The sequence below is a fragment of the Geotrypetes seraphini genome, chromosome 2, assembly GCF_902459505.1.
Source record: "Geotrypetes seraphini chromosome 2, aGeoSer1.1, whole genome shotgun sequence".
Lineage (NCBI taxonomy): Eukaryota > Metazoa > Chordata > Amphibia > Gymnophiona > Dermophiidae > Geotrypetes > Geotrypetes seraphini.
Genome location: NC_047085.1, coordinates 515,822,798 through 515,837,801, shown reverse-complemented (window position 1 = coordinate 515,837,801; position 15,004 = coordinate 515,822,798). Strand labels below are relative to the sequence as shown.

The 15,004-nt window shown below is 48.3% G+C and overlaps 1 pseudogene; it reads right to left on the bottom strand.

Annotated features, from left to right (window-relative positions):
• Positions 1-15,004, bottom strand: part of LOC117355007 — a 136,831-nt pseudogene that overhangs the window by 24,757 nt on the left and 97,070 nt on the right.

The window sequence follows — 15,004 nt, the reverse complement described above, 5'->3', positions numbered from 1 at the left end:
CTTGGCTCAGGGGGACTAGGAGACTCCTTCCACATGAGAGCTTCTCCTCTGTCTCTCTTCCTCTTGGTCAGCCAGCCCTCTAAATGCTGCCAAGCTGCTGTACCACGCCCAGCCCTACTCCGGGGCTGAACTTCCTTCAGCTGTGTTTTCCTTCTCCCCTGCTTAGCCAGCTTGACACAAAATGGAGGTTTTAAAGAGCCCTTACCAATTTCCATCAGGCTGTGTTCTGCCTCAGGTTTAAACACAGCCTGTGCTTCCTGTTCTTGCTCTTGTTTATCAGGGGTAACATGGTTGGCCCGGACTAGTTTCAGGGAGTGATTTTTGTGACTCTTCCCTGGCACAAGGCCGGCATTGGACTCGGGCTTGTGACATACCCTCCCCCTTAAACCATGACCACCCGGGCATGGTCTAACTTCCTCCGGGTTCTCCTGCAAACGGGAAAGCCTAATAGCGATTACGGGCCTTACCGCCCTTCTTGCCTGTCTGAACTGGAGGTGGCTCAGGGTCCCTGAAGTCATCGGGCCATCGCAAAACCGGCCCGCCATACTTGGCTTCTAAGCTCTTGGCCTCTTCCTCTTCCTCAGTTGCCATATCGGTGACTTGTTGGGCTAAGGCAGTCATAACTTCAGCCATACTACCCAATTCTTCGTCCCGTATTTTATTAACCTGACCTTGAATGTCTGCCATACCCTTTTCCAATCCCTTTAAGGAGTTCTGTATCAGGCTAACCTGTTGTTTCTGTTGTTCCACCTGCTCTTTAGGGATGTGATTCTGCTTTGACCACTTATCAGACTCCTGCTGTTTGTCAGTCAAAGCTTTACATACCGTTTCAAGGTCTTTTATATTCTGGACAACCTTTTGTTGTTGGGACAAATTACTAGCAAGCTGTATCCTAACCTGCTGTACCTGGTCATCCATATGAGTCACTAAACTCTGGAGTTTCTTAGACTCTTGCTGACATTGTTCTACAATATCTCCTGTAAGCTTTTTAGACCAACCTTCAGGGGGTTCCTGGGTAGGAGTGTCATGGCCTTCCCTCTGTTTGCTTATCAGAATTGACCACTGATATTGAGCTGCTTCCAGCTCTTTCTTCCACTCCTCCCTTTGTTGGGCGCTTATCTGCTGTAAGTCCCCTTTCAGCGCCTTAATATCTTCCCGCAGAGCCCCTAGGTTTTCTCCCTGAGTGTCAGCACTCTTCTGGGTTCCTTCCGGGGAAGTGCACTGAATCTCAGCCCCCTCTGTGTTCCCTGTAGAGCCAAACCCTTTTTGACCCCTCTTTGTGTCGCGGAGATGGGTCCAACGTTCCAACTTTGCGTGCCAAATGCGCTCACATATCATTTGGGCAATACGTTGTCCAGGCTTAACGCTATAGTCTGCGTTCCCTTGGTTGACTAATACAACCCCTAGGTTACCCCGAAAATCAGGATCCACTACTCCTGCAGCTACATCAATGGCATGTTCTAGGGCCAAACCTGATCGTGGGGCTATCCTAAGATAGGACCCAGGCGGCATAGACACCTGCAGGTCTGTATGTACCAGGGCTCTACTCTTAGAGGGAATTATCAATTCCTCCGCAGCATACAAATCAAAGCCCGCTGCCCGTGAATAAGCCTGTGTAGGGGCGTGAGCATTATCAGAAAGAGGCACCCACCGAATTACTGGGGTCCATCTTTTCCGATGAGGCCCCCATCCCTGGGACCTGCGCCAGGAGGGACGCCTAAACTGACCACTTTCCTCTGGGATGTGGGCACCTAGCACCTGCTTGGCTACCCCTGTAAGGGAATCATTTTGTTCGTGTTTTCCCCCTCCCGCTAGGTCCTTTACTGGGGTCTGGGTAAGCCAATCCCTCCCTAGAATCACTGGATAAGGAGAGGCGTCTAAGACAGCCACGGATAGATGTCTTCTTACCCCCCCATAATCAACTACAACAGGGTGTAATGGGTACTTCCTAATAACCCCATGTATGCAAACTATGGGCACCTTTTTATCAAACTTTTTACTTTGTTCCTTTCTGAGCAGCTGGTGCCAGAAGGATTGAGACACTACCGACTGTTCAGCCCCCGTGTCTACCAGAGCATTCACTTTTCGTCCTGCTATGGCCACCTGTACTCTATATTCCCCTGAAGTTATATCACAGCCTCCCCGACCTATTACAAAATCTCTTCTTACCCGGCAGTTCCGCTGTATATGGCCCACTTTACCACAGCGGAAACATTTGGGACCCTCCCTACGTGCGGGACCCCCGGGCTCAGGAGTTTTCATCTCCCTAAAGGGTGGTTTTTGGGGAATGGTGTGTCTATTGGTAGGTATAGACTCTTTCCCTACCTCACCTCGGGAAGAAGGAACTACCCTAACTTCCCCTGCAGAACCCCTAGCATCCAAATAAGCCTCAGACACTTCCAAAACTTGCATCAAGCTCTTACATCCTTGCTTTTGCACCCAGCCTCTGAGCTCCTTGGGCATTGATTCGAGGCATTGCTCTTTAATAATCTCTGCAAAGAGTGCCCTAGGGTCAGCTAGGCAAGGTTGTAACCAGCGTTCAGCCATTTTAGTTAGGCGTTGGACAAGGGCCTTAGGTCTTTCATAGTCACCCATTATGGCCGATCTAAATTTCTGCCTATAATGTTCATGTGTGTAGCCTAAGTAGTCTAAAATGTGTGCTTTAACATTTTGGTAGTTGCTGGCTAAATCAGGGTTCAAGGTTTGGAAGGCAGCCAAAGTCTCGCCCGCCAAACATGGTAGCAATCGTGCTGCCCACTGTTCCTGCGGCCAACCAGCGGTATTGGCCGTCCTTTCAAAGGCTGATAAAAAGTCATCAGGTTCATCAGTGGGTGTAATTTTATGTAAGTGCATCCAAGCCAAAGGATTGGCTCCTACCAGCTGTTGGGGTGCTGGATTTAATAGCGGTGCACCCATCATCGGTTGCCTTGGGGCTTGAAGAAACTGTGCAAACAGTCTTGATTGCTCCCCCATTGCAGCCATGAGTTCTTGGTGCTGTGTCTGTGCTCGGTCCTGCGCCTGGTTCCAGCGGTCCTGGCTTGTCTGGAAGACCTCCTGCATCTCCTGGATCTGCTTCTGGCGTTCTCCAGCTATCAGGGCCAACACCTGCTGCTGCTCCATCTCCAACACCTGAAATGGAACAAAAAAGAAAACAAAAACCAAGTGTGGCTCCTTTTAAGTTTTGCCTGACCCTCCTCCCACAGTGTAGCCGACCAGCCTCCCTGAGTGATACTTATATCCTCAACAGCCCGTTAGATTAGGTACTCTTACCCGCGGTACTGATGAGTCTGCGCACTGTATCACTCTGGTACTCGGGAACACACCGACTCTGGTCTGGATACCACTGCTCCTCCAGGATGGGTCTTGCGTCCGACTCCGAGCCTCTCTGAGCTTGGACTGCTCTCCAAAAGAACTGGAATACCGGCTTCCAAGGTCCCAGCGCAGCTGATTTCCGGTTGTCCTGTGGCTTGTTTTCCGGTGTCTGTAAGTCTTAGTCCACCAGCATAAGTCCACAGCTTCTCAATACTCAGCTCCAACAAATTCAAAAGTAAGCCAAAAAAAACAATTTTTTTTTTTTTTTTCCCAAAAAAAAATTTTTCAACAACAGGGGGTGCTGTATCCCACTCTGATACCACGTGTAGCGTGGCCGGTCCTCAAAGCTCGCAGTAACCGGCCCACGCTCGCAATATTCTCCCCAGCGTGCTTCCTCAAGAAGGAGGAAGTCCCTGTTGTGCACAAACTTATCTTATGTGAAAAAAAACAGGATGGCCTCACACAAGTAAGTATTGAATAACAAAAGTCAAATTTATTGTTTAATTCACAAATCAAAGTAAAATGCCTCCAAAAGAAAAATGTATTCAACAAAAAAGGTCTTTGGCAAAACATACCACATAATATGCAAGAAACCAGCTTGGTCTGGATCATGTTCCAAAGTTCCTTATCAATGTCCCAGGTGTAATAAAGTGCCTTAATAGTCCTTAGCTCCTCCAGAGTCTTATTGGTAATTGACCAACTCTGTGTGCTATACTGCACTGTACAGCCTCAGCAAATGCAGCAACAAACATTGGCAGATTTGTCAAAAGGGTTCTTTGGTGTTCCAAAAGAAAAATAAATTCACAAACTATTCACTATGACACAGTGTAAATCCTGTCCTAAACTTCCAGGATATTCACACCTGCTTGCTGAAGTTTTGTTCCACAGCAGCTCTTGACAAGCAAGGGGAAAAAAAAACTCTCAACAGCAAAACCCTTGACTAACATATCCCTCAGGTTCAACAGAAAAGGAAACATTTAACAAAACTCAGCAGACAAAAAAAAAACAATTCCAAATTAATTAGTTTCCATTTCTTCACCCATTCCAACCTCAGGTAAAGTGCTGTACTCCATAGCTTCACCTTCAGGAATTATCAGGTTTGTATCCTCTAGTTCAGTGTCCAACATCTCAATGTCCCTTGGCTCAGGGGGACTAGGAGACTCCTTCCACATGAGAGCTTCTCCTCTGTCTCTCTTCCTCTTGGTCAGCCAGCCCTCTAAATGCTGCCAAGCTGCTGTACCACGCCCAGCCCTACTCCGGGGCTGAACTTCCTTCAGCTGTGTTTTCCTTCTCCCCTGCTTAGCCAGCTTGACACAAAATGGAGGTTTTAAAGAGCCCTTACCAATTTCCATCAGGCTGTGTTCTGCCTCAGGTTTAAACACAGCCTGTGCTTCCTGTTCTTGCTCTTGTTTATCAGGGGTAACATGGTTGGCCCGGACTAGTTTCAGGGAGTGATTTTTGTGACTCTTCCCTGGCACAAGGCCGGCATTGGACTCGGGCTTGTGACAGTACATATGGAGGGAGCATGGATGTGTCGCCAAGTGACCTAAACGTCTTACAGAATATGGTGGAACTTATCAAGTAAAATGTAATAACATAGGATTTCATATGAAATTTCATGCATAACTTTTAAAACGATGCAAACTAAATCTGCTCAATTCATTGAAAAATGTTCCGTCTCCTTAGATCTTCAGATCGCAGATTACTTACCGTTCCCTCTTTTCAGCAGTTGCCCCTGAGCTTTGGAATATCTAGACGGCTTCAAAGGCCTTCTTAAGAGCCATTTATGAGAATAATCTTTTTATTATGGTACAAACAAAACAAGTTACATGTTCAAAAGACAACTCTGTACCCGTGGGGGTCAAATAATTAGAGAGTTGCGCGGGGACAAAAATCCCACCCGTCCCCGCCAAAGTCCCACCCGTCCCCGTAAGGAATCCCCTCCATCCACACCCGTCCCCACGAGGAATCCCCTCCATCCCCACTCAACCCTGCGAGGAATCTCCTCCGTCCCCACCCGTCCCTATAAACTACAGAAATAGTTATTTCATTTAATTATATTACTGAATTAAAGGCTCTGGTAGAAACCCATTTACAAATAAGCAAAAAGACTTTATTAATTTGGAAATATTAATTGGGAAGAATACATACTTTGTATTCCAGAGCCTCTAATGTTTATAATGTTATAGTACTAATATACTACTTTATCCTAAAGCAAAAAAAAAAAAAAAAGAAATAGAATTTTTTCCCCTACCTTTGTTGCCTGGTTTCTGCTTTCCTCGTGTTCTCATTCAATTCCTTCCATCCACTGTCTCTCTTCGTCTTCCATTTGCTCTGTTACTGTGCCTCTCCCTTTCTCTCCCCTTCCAAATTGGTCTGGCACCCATCTTCTTCCCTCCGCTCTCCCCATAGTCTGGCATCTCTGTCTTCTTCCCTGCCAGCGTCTTCTCCCCACTCTCTCTTCCCCATTTCCTTTCAGCATCCTTCTCCCCCCCCATCTTCCCCATGTCCTGTCAGCGTCCTTCTCCCCCTCTGTCTTCCCCATGTGCTTTCAGTGTCCTTCTCCCCCCTCTGTCTTCCCCATGTCCTTTCAGCATCCTTCTCCCCCCTCTGTCTTCCCCATGTCCTTTCAGCGTCCTTCTCCCCCCTCTGTCTTCCCCATGTCCTTTCAGCGTCCTTCTCCCATCTTCCCCATGTCCTATCAGCGTCCTTCTCCCCCCCGTCATCCCCATGCCCTTTCAGTGTCCTTCTCCACCCCTTTGTCTTCCCCATGTGCTTTCAGTGTCCTTCTCCCCCATGTCCTTTCAGCGTCCTTCTCCACCCCTTTGTCTTCCCCAGTGCTTTCAGCATCCTTCTCCCCTCTCAGTTTTACCTTAAGCGTCTTTTCCTCTCCACTCCACCTTTCCTCCCTTTCTCCCTCCCTGCCCCTTACCTTTGTGGCAATTCCCCGCCCGACTGACAACAGAACAGGCCCGGTCCGTCAAACCTCCCTGCCCTGTAGCCACGAATCTAAATTACCTTCTTACAGCAGCTGGAGTATTGAAGCTGCTGTAAGAAAGTAATTTAGATTTGCGGCTATAGGGCAGGGAGGTTTGTCAGACCGGGCCTGTTGTCGGACGGTCGGGGAAAGCGCCACAAAGGTAAGGGGACCTGGCCGGCAATGCTGCACCCGGGGTGGCCCGCCATTTCACCCCCCCCTTGGTACGCCACTGCCTTTTCCCTACTTGCCCTGCCGCAGCACACAGCTGACCAGAAGTCTTCCCGATGTCAGCGCAGAAGTCGGAGGGAGGGCTTTGCTTAAGCCCTCCTTCCGACTTCAGCGCTGACATCGGGAAGACTTCCGTTCGGCTGTGTGCTGCGGCAGGGCAGGTAGGGAGAAGATGAGTCTTGCGGCTGAGTACATCCAGCCCCACAGGAACCTCGCGACCCTTGCAGGCGTCCCCATGGGATCCCCGCAACCCTAGGGCATGTCCCCATGGGATCCCCGCGACCCAAAGGGAGAATCCTCGGGATTTTCGTCGTCCCCGTGCAGCTCTCTACAAAGAATCCCCAAAGTTCTCTTAATGAAGTCCGATCCCTGATCTGAGTGGGCTCCATTTGAAGCCGAGTGATCATTTGCATTCTCCATTCAGGGCTCCCATGAAGCCAATTCAGCAATCTGACTTTTCTCCCCATAGGAATCTGCAAATCCCTTTAAGAGAGCCATTTATTTAAAGATGCATTTGACATTTCAATCTTCCTCTAGTTCCTACCAATCAAAATGCAGCCTTTGTTCTCTCCTTAATTGTTCACTAAGTCCCTTGGAGTGTGGTTGTGGCATTCCAAGTCCCCTCCCCCATCCCTGCCAGGAAGAGTGGGGGAGGGGGAGCACCTACCTGAGCAGAAGCTCCTGCAGCCATTTCTCTCTGGGCTTTGGACATTTGGGGCTCTTCCTCTAGACCAGGCTGGTTCTTGGAGTGAGAAGAAACTGAGCACTTGAGGCTCCAGCACAAGATGGACGACTCTTTCCTTTGTTAAGCAGAAAGTTCAGCTCCCAGAGAAATTCTAAGTAATGAGCACCAGATGGAGCTGAAACTCCTCCTCCTTTCTGCCTCCTCTTCCCGCCCCAGGAACCTTTCTGACCAATCAGCACTAGAAGGGGCAGAGCCTACGTTGTAAAGCTCCGCCCCCTCCCTTATGATATCACCAGCCTTCTCGGCTCCTCCCCAATTCCTTTCTAATCCTGAGGGAGGAGATTCCCGCCAACAAGGGATCCTGCACAGGGAGAACCAAGACTGGGAGGTTGTTAGAGTTAGAGAATGATTGGGGGGGGGGGGGGGGATGTGTCCCTGTCCCTGCAAACTGTCTGATCCGAACAAGCTTCGAATAATTATTGAACTTATTTTATTAAATTTTAAAAAGATTCTATTCTGTACAATTGTCACTTTATAACAAGGATCAACAAGGGAATGGGGCCAGGAGGATTAAGTGACTTTGCCCAGGGTCACAGGAAGCAGCACTGGCTGTAGAGGCAGCAGCTCAACCGGTGAGCCCCAGCCCTCTCTCACCAATACCCCCTTCACTGAGAAAACTGAACAAGCCACATTATTACCGAATAGTGTCTTTTCTCCCTCCCTTTGCTGGCTTCAGTAGTTCATCCCCTTGGTTCAGCATCTTCTCTTTCCTCTCCCTGCAGGTCCAACATCTCTCTCCCTTTTCTTCAGCTCCAGTCACCTCCCCCCCCCCCCCCCAACAACATGAGTCTAGCACCCGGCAGGTCCAGTCCCTCTGCGCTTTCCTGCCCCAGCCACATAGGTCCAGCACCTCTTTCCATTTCTTCTAGCTCCAGCCCCTATCTCCCTTCCACTTGGTGGCTAGTATGGGGGGGGGGGGTGTCCAGCAACCCCCCCCCCCAAGTCACAAGGAGTTGCCTGGGGGATGAACCCAGTTCCCCAGTTTCTCAGGCCACTCCAGTAACCACTAAGCTACTACTTCGATCCAAAAGGAAAGGAGATGGAACTTGTGGTTACAATCAATCAAAGCACTTTACACATTCTATACAGGTTCTTATCTTGAGGCAATAGCTCGGTTGTAAGGAAAATTCAACCAAAAAAGCCTCTCAGGTCTACAGAAAGGGAAAGGGAATGGGATCTTGTGTACTTAATGTGCCCATTTATTTTTTTCATCAAAAGGGAACATCTATTAATTGTCAGCCCCACCCCCAACCCCACCCTAGTCCCGCCCCACCCCCCAATCCCGCCCCACATTTCTTCATTTTTCATGTACACATAATATCTTCATATTAATTCATAATGGTAACCTTAAAATAAAAAAAACTACAAAACACATACGCAGAGAAAATGTTAATTATCACTTCGGGTTTTCAAAGATGTCAAGGCAGATGACTTTAAACTATGCAATGTCACCTCAGTAACTATAGAAAAATAGACAAATATAGTGCAAAATATAGACAGCAGATATAAATTCTCAAAACTGACAGGTTTTGATCACTAAATTGAAAATAAAATCATTTTTCCTACCTTTGCTGTCTGGTGATTGATTTCATGAGTCTCTGGTTGCGTTTCCTTCTGTCTGTGGATCCTTTCTTTCTGCACTCAGGCCCAACAATTGTCCCTTTCTATTCCCTCCCTCCTTCCTTCCTATGTCCTTAGTGCCCCCAGTGCCTCCATCCTATGTCCTTAGTGCCCCAGTGCCTCCTTCCCATGTCCTTAGTGCCCCAGTGCCTCCTTCCCATGTCCATAGTGCTCCCTAGTGCTTCTATTCTGTGTCCTTAGTGCCCCAGTGCCTCTGTTCTGTGTCCCTAGTGCCCTCCAGTGCCTCCTTCCTATGTCCATAGTGCCCCCAGTGCCTCTGTCCTGTGTCCTTAGTGCCCCAGTGCCTCCTTCCCATGTCCATAGTGCCCCCAGTGCCTCCTTCCCATGTCCATAGTGCCCCCAGTGCCTGTCCTGTGTCCTTAGTGCCCTCAGTGCCTCCTTTCCATGTCCCTAGTGCCCCCAATGCCTCCTTCCCATGTCCATAGTGCCCCTAGTGCCTGTCCTGTGTCCCTAGTGCCTCCTTCCTATGTCTTCTCTTGCCTTTGTCCCAACCCTGAAGCTAGCCTGCCTGCCTATTTCCTTCCCTCTCTCCAGTGCCTGATTCAACCCCCCACACATGCAGATTCAACCCCCCCCGCGATTCAACAACCCTCCCCCTGCGGATTCAAACCCCCCCCCCACGGATTCAACAACCCCCCTGCGGATTCAAATTCCCTGCCCGCCCGTGTACCGCTGCTGCCTGCCAGTCTGCCTCCCTGCTGCGCCGATTGAAACGCTGGGCCGCCGCCGCTGCTTCTTGGCTTCTTCCCGTCAATTTTGACATTGGAGAGGAAGTTCGGGCCAGTCAGGCAGCGATTGGCTGGCCCCGAACTTCCTCTCCGACGTCAAAATTGACGTTGGGAAGAAGCCAAGAAGCAGCGGCGGCGGCCCAGCGTTTCAATCGGCGCGGCAGGGAGGAAAAGTGATCGGCCGTCCTGGTGTCCCCGGGCACAGCTTCAGGACGCTATCCCTCAAAACGGGACATTTTGGTGTCCTGAAGCAGTGGGTCGGGACAATGGGACGGTCGGCCCGAAAACGGGACTGTCCCGTTGAAAACGGGACGTATGGTCATCTTATGTATACTCAGTGATGTAGTAAGGGTGAGCATTGCCCGGGGGTGGTGTCCTCCCCCCCTGCTGTGCTTGCGCCCATCTTCCCTTCCCTTTTAAACCTCTCTGATGTGAGCGGCATGCTGCCTACGTCGGTGTCAGCGCCCTTTCATATCACTTCCTAGGCGTGGGTCCCGGAAATGACATCAGAGAGCCAAAAAGGCAAGGGGCATGTGTGGCAAGGAGAGGAGCGGGTGAGCAGAGAGAGGAGAGGTGCTGCCTGGGGCAGACTGCATCCCCTGCACCACACCACTGTGTATACTGACCTTTTGTGGCTTTGGCATTTAAAAGCGGTGGGCGCTGGAGGATTCAGTGACTTGCCCAGGAGCAGCACTGGGATTTGATCGCACAACCTCTGGGTGCAGAGGCAGCAGCTCTTCCAGTGAGTAACAGAGGTTAGAAAATAAGGGACTAATTAGAATTAAGTTGCACATGAGCTCAGACTGGCGCTTGAAAATGATCTCATCTAGGGTAGGTGTGGATAAACATGTCCTGCTCTAGTAGGTGGAGCCAAGTGTCAATCCTTGTGTATGTGACTAGCAAGTTAGTTACTTCTTCCATTATAGGCTTGGTTGAAGAGCCAAGCTTTCACCATCTTCCTGAAGCAGAGATAGTCTGGTGTTAAGCAAAGCCTTTCCGGGACTGATTTCCAGAGTGGAGAGGGGGGGGCTACTCTGGAGAAGGCTTGCTGGAAGTTATCACATCTTGTGATATCCTTTGGAGAGGGTGTGGTTAAGGATACACCTTGGGAAAACCTTAGTGTCTACGTGGAGATCCTGTTCTTCAGCTACTTTGGGCCATTTCCTTTGGGGGCCTTGAAGATCAGACACAGTTTTAAATTTAGCTCTGTATTCTACTGTTAGCCAATTAAGTTTTTTGCAAAAATGGTGTGTTGTGGTCACGTCGCTTACAGCCTTCTATTAGTCTTGCTGGAGCATCAATTGGAGCTGGTACAGACACTTTGCACTCAGACCAGTGTAGAGTGCATTACAGTAATCAAGTGATGCACGTGGGAAAGAGGAACTTGAACTATAGCTACGTGATGCAGGGTTGCATTTTAGGAGTCACCGCCCAGGAAAAAGGACCTAGGTGTCATCGTTGAAGATACATTGAAACCCTCACCGCAATGTCAAGTGACAGCTAAGAAAGCAAATAGAATGTAAGGAATTATCAGGAAAAGAATGGAAAACAAAGATGAAAATGTTATGCCTTTGTATCGCTCTATGGTACGGCCACACCTCAAATACTGTGTACAATTCTGGTTGCTGTATCTCAAAAAAGATATAGCAGAATTAGAAGGGTGATGAAAATGGTAAAAGGGATGGGACGACTTGCCTATGAGGAAAAACTAAAGTGGCTGGGACCCTTACGCTTGGAAAAGAGATGATATGATAGAGGTCTATAAAATACTGAGTGAAGTGGAACTGGTAGATGTAAATCGCTTGTTTACTCTTTCCAAAAATACTAGGACTAGGGGGGCATGAGATGAAGCTACTAAGTAGTAGATTTAAAACAAACTGGAGAAAATATTTCTTTATAACATAAGAACATAAGAATTTGCCGCTGCTCGGTCAGACCAGTGGTCCATCGTGCCCAGCAGTCCACTCCCACGGTAGCCCCTAGGTCAAAGACCAGCGCCCTAACCGAGACCAGCCCTACCTGCATACATTCCAGTTCCGCAGGAATTCATCTAACTTTGTCTTGAACCCCTGGAGGGTGTTTTCCCCTACGACAGTCTCCGGAAGAGCGTTCCAGTTTTCTACCACTCTCTGGGTGAAGAAGAACTTCTTTACGTTTGTACGGAATCTATCCCCTTTTAACTTTAGAAAGTGCCTTCTCGTTCTCCCTATCTTGGAGAGGGTGAACAACCTGTCTCTATCTACTAAGTTTATTCCCTTCATTATCTTGAATGTTTCAATCATGTCCCCTCTCAGTCTCCTGTTTTCAAGGGAGAAAAGGCCCAGTTTCTCTAATCTCTCACTGTACGGCAACTCCTCCAGCCCCTTTATCATTTTAGTCGCTCTTCTCTGGACACTTTCAAGTAGTAGTGTCCTTCTTCATGTACGGCGACCAGTGCTGGACGCAGTACTCCAGGTGAGGGCGCACCATGACCACAGCTGCATGACAACCCTCTCAGACCTGTTCGTGATCCCCTTCTTAATCATTCCCAGCATTCTGTTTGCCCTTTTTGCCGCCGCCGCACATTGCGCGGACGGCTTCATTGTCTTGTCGACCAGTACTCCCAAATCTCTTTACTGGATAGTCTCTCCAAATACCTCCCCGGACATCCTGTATTCATGCATAAGATTTTTGTTACCGACATGCATCACCTTACACTTATCCACGTTGAACCTCATCTACCATGTCGCGGCCCATTTCTCAAGCGTGTTTATGTCACGTTGCAGATGCTCGCAATCCTCCTGCGTCTTCACTACTCTGAATAACTTTGTATTGTCCGCAAATTTAATCACCTCACTCGTTGTACCAATTTCCAGATCATTTATAAATATGTTGAAGAGCACGGGTCCAAGCACCAAACCCTGGTGAAGCTTTACCAGTCCGAGTATTGTCCATTTACCCCCACTCTCTTGTTTCCTATCTGCCAGCCAGTTTTTAATCCACTTGAGTATTTCACCCTCGATTCCATGACTCGTAATTTTTCAAAGTAGTTCATGCAGAAACTTGTCAAAAGCTTTCTGAAAATCCAGATATACAATGGGAATGAATGAGTGTTGGACCATGAGGTGAGGAGTGGCCGAGGGTCACCCTTGTCTATAGAAACAGAGTATGACGGCAGAAAAGGGCCGGCGTCCCAACAAGTCTGTTTACTCCCTCGAAGAAGTGCAGCAAATTCATCAAGCAAGATCTTCCTCTGCTGAAGCCATGCTGGCTGGTCCTCATCAGGTCGTGTCTGTCAAGGTGCTCAATGATGCGGTCCTTTATCAGCGCCTCTACCATCTTTCCCGGTCTCAAGGTCAGACTCACCGGTCTATAGTTTCCCAGATCACCTCTCGAACCTTTCTTGAATATCGGCGTAACATTCGTCACCTTCCAGTCTTCCAGAAACTTTCCCGATTTGATCGACAGATTGGCTATCAGTTGAAGCAGTTCAGCTATAAACCCTTTCAGTTCATTGATTATCCTCGGATGGATGCCATCCGGTCCTGGGGATTTATCATTTCTAAGCCTATCAATCTGCTGGCATACCTCTTCTAGACTCACCGTCAACCCTGTCAGTTTCCCATCTTCGTTTCCAGCATATAGCCTGTCGGCTTCTGGTATACTGCGTATATCCTCTTCGGTAAACACAGATGAAAAAAATGTGTTCAGTTTGTCGGTGATGACTTTGTTCTCCTTTAGTACTCCCTTCATTCCTCGGTCAGCCAACGGCCCCCACTGCTTCCTTTGCGGGTCGTTTCCCCTTAATATATGGAAAGAAAGGCTTGAAGTTTTTCGCTTCCTTGGCTATTTTTTCCTCATAGTCTCTTTTGACCCCTTTTTCCGCCTTATGGCACCTGCATTGATGCTGTTTGTGTTTTTTCCAGTTTCCATCTGTTTTTGACCTTTTTCATTCTTTAAATAAAGTTTTCTTGTCCCTGATCGCCTCCTTCACCGCTACAGTAAGCCACGCTGGTTCCTTCTTTTTCCTCTTGGATCCCTTGTTGATACATGGTATAAATAGATTTTGCGCCTCGGTGACTGTGTCTTTAAAAAGAGACCATGCTTGCTTTAGCGTCTTTACAGTGCTTAACCTCTTCTTGATCTTCTTCCCCACCGTGAGTCTCGTCCCTTTGTAATTCCCTTTTTGGAAGTTCAGTGCCGTTTCCGTCGTTCTGGATCGATGTTTCGTACCCGTGTCCAGGTTGAAGCAGATCATTTTATGATCACTGGTTCCCAGCATCCCCTCTACTTCTACACCTTGTGCCAGTCCTTGTAGTCCATTTAGAATTAAGTCCAAAACTGCATTTCCTCTCATATTTTCCTTGACAAGTTTTTCCAGGAAGCAATCGCCTATAGCATCCAGGAACATGGTTTCCCTACCGCAGTCGGAGGTGCCTAGGTTCCAGTCTATCCCCGGATATTGAAGTCGTCCATGATAACTGCGTTGCCTCCTTTGCAGTTGCATTTAATCTCATCTGTCATTTCTCCATCAATTTCTTCGGACTGCCCTGGGGGTTGGTAGTAGAAGCCGATCTTCATTTCCGTTCCATTTGTTCCTGGAATTTTGGCCCATAGAGGCTCTACCTTATTGTTTGATTCCAGTGTGTTCCCTCCGGTAGACTCAATTCCCTCTTTGACGAATAAGGCAATGCCCCCACCTTTTTGAGCCACTCTGTCTCTGCGGTATAGCTTGTATCCTGGTAGCACAGTGTCCCAGGTGTTTTCCTCGTACCACTATGTTTCCGTGATGCCAATGATGTCAAGGTTATCTTTTTGTGCCATAGCTTCTAATTCACCCATTTTATTCCTTAGACTCCTTGCGTTCGTGTACATACATTTGAGTTTGCGGCATTTCCTTCCCTCTTGTGTCTTTTTCGATCCGTCAGATTTTCTGTCTTGCTTATGATCCAGTGAGTCTTCCCTGCTATTTTCCTGGACGGTATCCTCCGGGTATACCGGTTCCCGAACCATCAATCTCGGTCGAGTGTCGGCTTTCCCCTTCTTCCTAGTTTAAAAACTTCTCAACTTCTCTCTTGATGTTGCTTGCAAGTAGCCTCATTCCGTCTCCACTGAGGTGGAGTCAATCCTTCCTGAATAGCTTGCTCTTCCCCAAGAATGTAGTCCAGTTGTGCATGAAGGTAAAATAACATTATTCGCCGATGACGCCAAACTAAGCAATGTAGTGGGAAAAAGCACAACGGACACAAATTCAATGCCCGACAACATGATGCACGAACTACTACTACTGGAGCGCTGGTCTAGGTCCTGGCAATTCAGCTTCAATACCAAAAAATGCAAAGTCATGCACCTGGGCAGCCAAAATCCATGCAAGACTTACACCTTTAATGG